The 5889-nt window shown below is 35.4% G+C and overlaps 1 pseudogene; it reads left to right on the forward strand.

Moving 5' to 3' along the window:
* The first annotated feature begins 790 nt into the window (after positions 1–790).
* Positions 791–1284, forward strand: LOC116882156 (annotated as a pseudogene).
* Positions 1285–5889: the final 4605 nt, after the last annotated feature.

Consider the following 5889-nt stretch of genomic DNA (forward strand, 5'->3'; position numbering starts at 1 on the left):
ATATGACATTCTGGAAAAAACAAAACTATGAAGATCATAAAAAGATTAGTGGTTTTCAGGGGTTAGGAACAATGGAAGAATGAATAAGTATAATATAGAAGATTTTTAGGGCAGTGAAACTACTCCTTATTATACTATAAACATGTCATCATAAATTTGTTCAAACTCATAGGATGTACAACACCAAGAGTGAACCCTAATGTAAACTATGGACTTTGGGTAAGATGATATATCAATATAGATTTATCACTTGTAACAAATGTACCATGGCATTTGGAATGTTGATAATGGTAGAGGTTATGCATGTGTGAGGGCAGGGGGTATATGGAAAATTTCTGCATTTCCTATTTATTTTTTCCATGAACCTAGAACTTCTCTATAATGTTTATTATAAAAAAACTAATGATAAGAAAATTAGGAGAGGAGATACTAATACAAGAAAAGAGCAAGTTATAGAAGAGAAATAATACAACATGAAAAGGAAAATGAATAAAATGTATAGAGTGAAAAAAAGAAATTGATCTTTCTGAGATGAGATGATTATCCACACAGGAGAGTCAAAGAATCATCTGCAAACCTTTATAATCAATAAGATAAATTATCAATACACCTGGATAATATTATCAGTAACTTTCCAAATTATCAGTAATAACCAGTTAAGTAATGTAACCAAAAATTTCCTATTCATAGTAGTAACAAAAAATATGAAGTGTATGTACAATGAAGAGTTATGGGAGAAATTCATAAAGAGCAGATGCTGCCTCCCCGGAGCTGCCCATGCTGCCCTGCCATGGTCAGCCCCACAGTGTTCTCTTTGACATCGCTGTGGACAGTGAGTCCTTGGGCTGCGTCTCCTTTGAGCTGTTTGTAGACAAAGTTCCAAAGACAGCAGAGAACATTTGTGTTCTGAGCACTGGGAAGAAAGGATTTGGTTATAAATGTTCTTGCTTTCACAGGATTATTCCAGGATTTATGTACCAGGGTGGGGACTTCACACACCATAATGGCACTGGTGACAAGTCCATCTATGGGGAGAAGTTTGATGAGAATTTCATCCTGAAGCACACGGGTCGGGGCATCCTCTCCATGGCCAACGCTGGACCCCACAAGAACTGTTCCCAGTTCTTTATCTGCACTGCCAAGATCAAGTAGTTGAATGGCAAGCATGTAGTCTTTGGCAAGGTCATAGAGGGCATGAACATTGTGGAAGCCATGGAGTGCTTCAGGTCCAGGAACGGCAAGACTAGCAAGAAGATCACCATTGCTGGCTGTGGACAGATCTAATATATCTGACTTGTGTTTTATCTTAACTACCAGAGCATTCCTTCTGTAGTTCAGGAGAGTGCCCCTCCACAACCACCTGCTCGAACTACTCAAAAATCTCTGCTCTGGCTACAATTCTGCGGGTTCCATGGTTCCTTACCCCCAGGTCCAGCTGGATTGCAGATGATGAAATAAAACCTACCCCCCCCAAAAGAAATTCATAAAGAAAAAAACCCCAAAAAGATTTGAACAATTTAGATATATAATGTATACCTGATATTCACAAATTTAATAGTCATTGTTTGACTTATTTCCAAGCAGCCTTGAATATCCATTGCATATAATTGGGGCATAAAATTTATTTTTTCTATTTGATCTGTTTAGCCAAAAGCCAGTATTTTATCCCAAAATAGGTATGATACTTATTCATAAACACATGTGCATTTTATGGAATTTATAAAAGTGTTGTTTTTAATAGTTTCCTAAATATCCTGGTTCCAGTATGCTTATTTACTATTTACAAAATTAAATTCTATTTATAATTGTGAATCCTGGTTTTTTCTTTAAATTTTATTTTGAGTATGATCATAATATACTAAATACTCTGAAAATATTCACCATGTTAAACAGCCTTCCAAAATATTTACCAAGTTAAATATCTGCAGTGTCCAGATGTACCACAAGGCCCTTGACTATTGTTCTCTGTCATCTAGCATTTTCTACTCATTCAGGGTTTCACCACTACCAAGCCACTAAAACTTCTGTTAACATCTCCAGGGACCTCCAACATTACCATATCCAATAGTCACTGCTCTGGCTCAACTTTCTCAACTCATAAGCACTATTTAACAAAGTTAACCACTCACGCTTTGACTTCTACCTCCAAAATATATCTGGAATCCATCCACTTCCATCAGTCTTCATGAATGCTCTAGTCTAAGGCAACATTAATTAACTTTTATCTAGACTACTGTAATAGCTTTCAAAAATTTCTTCTGTTTTGGGCACCTGGGTGGCTCAGTCAGTTAAATGTCCGCCTTCGGCCGAGGTCATGGGCCCAGGGTCCTGGAATCAAGTCCCACATCGAGCCTCTGCCTGAGCAGGGAGCCTGCTTCTCAATTTGCCTCTGCTTCTGCCTCTCTTTTTCCCTCTCATGAATAAATTTTAAAAAATCTTTAAAAAATTTTTTCTTCTGTTTCTTGTTTTGTTTCCTTTAATTTCATCCAAAAAACAGCCAAAGTGAGCCTTGAAAATATAATCAGTTTGTTATATTCTTTTCAAGATCTTTCAGTAACTTCTCAGGACATTTAGAATAAAATTCAAATTCCTTCCTGAGCCTACAAAGTCCTATGTAAATCTTCCTCCTTCTTTGGTTGATAGGACAGAACCAGCCATCTTTCTATCACTCAGATATGGCAAATGTTTTTCTGTCTTAGAGTTTACCTTAGTCTCACTTTAAATGCCATCACCTATTTATTTAAAATAGCTTCCAGTTTCTCTCCATCAACTCATCATGTTTTTCTTCATTATAATGCTTATAGGTACTTGATATTTTTCTTTTTTATTTATTGTCTATCTTCCTCCAAAAAGATGTAAACCTTTTGAGAGAAGTGATTTTATGTGTCTCATTACTAGATTCCCAGAGTCTCAGTATCTGGCATTGTTGCTGGTGAACAAATAATTGTGATTGAATTTATGAATGAATAAATGAATGAATGACATTTTTGTAATTTGAATTATTTTCAACTATCAGCATTGTGCTTCCATTAATATTTTTCCATTTAAAAAGTTAGGCAAGATTCCTAGAAAAATAACTAGTGTCAGAGAGTACATGTATCTGAAGGTTAGAAATATGCTAAAAACTTTATTTTTTGAAAGACATTGTAATAATTTTTACTTTATAAGAAATATATGAGAGTGCTCATCTCCACTAGTTTTATTACCATTTATTAATCCATGATAATTTAATAGGCAAATAGGTGTCTCATTGCTGTTTTAATTTGAAGTTATTTGATTACTAAAAAGATTGGACATATTTTAATATAGCTATGCTTTATATAATTTATGTACTTTTAATACAGTCTATAAATTAGCTGTTCATTTCCTTTGCCAATTTAATTTTATTTAGGATACATTTCATAGTAGTTAAATCCTGAATTTATAGAATCAAGCATCTATAGCCAGACTACATGATTTTCAAATTCCATCACTACAATGTACTAGCTGTGAGACCTTAGGCAAGCTAGTTGACCTTTCTGTGCCTTAGTTTACCTATATGTAAAATGGTGATAATAACAGCAGCTACCTCAGGATTGTCATGACTATTAAATCAGTCACTACAGGTAAAACAACATCAACAAGAAACTTAGAACACTACCTGGCTCATAGTAAGTACAGAAAATATTGGCCTTGGTCCTCTTTCTCTCTCTCTCTTAACATATAATGTATTATTTGCTTCAGGGGTACAGGTCTGTGAATCATCAGTCTTACACAATTCACAGCAATCACCATAGCACATACCCTCCCCAATGTCCATAATCCAGCCACCCTATTTGTCCTCCCCCAGCCCCCAGCAACCCTCTGGCTATTAGGGTATTTTCTGGTTCTGTATAAGTTTTAGGATTATTTGTTCCAGCTCTGTGAAAAATGTTGGTGGTATTTTGATAGGGATTACATTGAATGTATATATTTGCTCTGGATAGCACAGACATTTTCACAATATTTGTTCTTCCAGTCCATGAGCATGGAATGTTTTTCCATTTCTTTGTGTCTTCCTCAATTTCTTTCATGAGTACTTCATAGTTTTCTGAGTACAGATTCTTTGCCTGTTCGGTTAGATTTATTCCTAGGTATCTCATGGTTTTGTGTGCAATTGTAAATGAGATTGAATCCTTAATTTCTCTTTCTTCTTTCTTGCTGTTGGCATATAGAAATCCAACTGATTTCTGTGCATTGATTTTATATCCTGACACTTTCCTGAATTCCTGTATGAGTTCTAGCAGTTTTGGAGTGGAGTCTTTTTGGTTTTCCACATAAAGTATCATATCATCTGCGAAAACTGAGAGTCTGACTTCTTGCTGATTTGGATGCCTTTAATTTCTTTTTTTTTTTTTTGTCTGATTGCTGAGGCTAGGACTTCTAGTACTATGTTGAATAGCAGTGGTGATAGTGAACATCCCTGCCGTGTTCCTGACCTTAGGGGGAAAGCTCTCAGTTTTTCCCCATTGAGAATGATATTTGCTGTGGGTTTTTCATAGACAGTTTTTATGATATTGAGGTATGTACCCTCTGTCCCTACAATGTGAAGAGTTTTGATCAAGAAATAATGCTATACTTCATCAAATGCTTTTTCAGCATCTATTGAGAATATCATATGGTTCTTGTTCTTTCTTTTATTAATGTATTGTATCACATTGATTGATTTGCAGATGTTGAACTAACCTTGCAGCCCAGGAATAAATGCCAATTGGTCATGGTGAATAATCCTTTTAATGTACCGTTGGATCCTATTGGCTAGTATTTTGGTGAGGATTTTTGCATCCATGTTCATCAGGGATATTGGTCTGTAATTCTCCTTTTCAGTGGGGTCTTTGTCTGGTTTTAACTAAAAATAGATTAAAAACTTAAGCATAAGACTTTGAAATCATAAAACCACTATAAGAAAATCACAGGGAAAAACTCCCTGATATTGTCTTGATAATGATTTTTTTGGATTCAAGACTACATGCAAAGGGAAGAAAAGCAAGAATAAACAAGTGGAACTATGTCAAACTTTAAAGTTCCTGCACAATAAAAATAAAATATCAACAAGATGAAAAGGCAACTTATGGAATGAGAGAAAACATTTACAAGCCACATATTTGATAAGGGGTGAATATTCAAAATATATAAGGAACACTTGCAACTCAATAGCAAAGAAACAAATGACCCAATTTAAAAATGGGCAAAGGAACTGAACAGACATTTTCCCAAAGAAGACATACATGTTGCCAATGCTCAACATCACTAATCATTAGCAAAATGCAATTCAAAAACCACAATAAGATATTACCTCATACCTTTTAGGGTGTCTGTTAAAAACAAACAAACAAACAAAACCAGAAATAACAAATGTTGGTGAAGATGTGGAGAAAAGGGAACTCTTAGGAATGTCTGAATGCAAATCTGTGGAGAAACAGTCAACAAAACAAAGTGGCAACCCACAAAATTGGAGAAAATATCTGCAAATGACACTACAGACAAAGGGCTAATATCCAAGATCTATACAGAACTTCTTAAACGCAACACCCAAAAAACTAATAATCAAGTCCGAAAATGGGCAGAAGACATGAACAAACACTTCTTCAATGAAGACATACAAATGGCTAACAGATACATGAAAAAATGTTCCTCAAGAAATTAAAAACAGAGCTTCCCTATGACCCTGAAATTGCACTACTGGGTATTTACCCCAAAGATACAGATGGAGTGAAAAGAAGGGCCATCTGTACCCCAATGTTTATAGCAGCAATGGCCACGGTCGCCAAACTGTGGAAAGAACCAAGATGCCCTTCAACGGACGAATGGATAAGGAAGATGAGGTCCATATACACTATGGAGTATTATGCCTCCATCAGAAAGGATGAA

This window comes from Lontra canadensis, unplaced genomic scaffold (assembly GCF_010015895.1).
Source record: "Lontra canadensis isolate GAN:19392208 unplaced genomic scaffold, GSC_riverotter_1.0 scaffold81, whole genome shotgun sequence".
In the NCBI taxonomy this organism is placed as follows: domain Eukaryota; kingdom Metazoa; phylum Chordata; class Mammalia; order Carnivora; family Mustelidae; genus Lontra; species Lontra canadensis.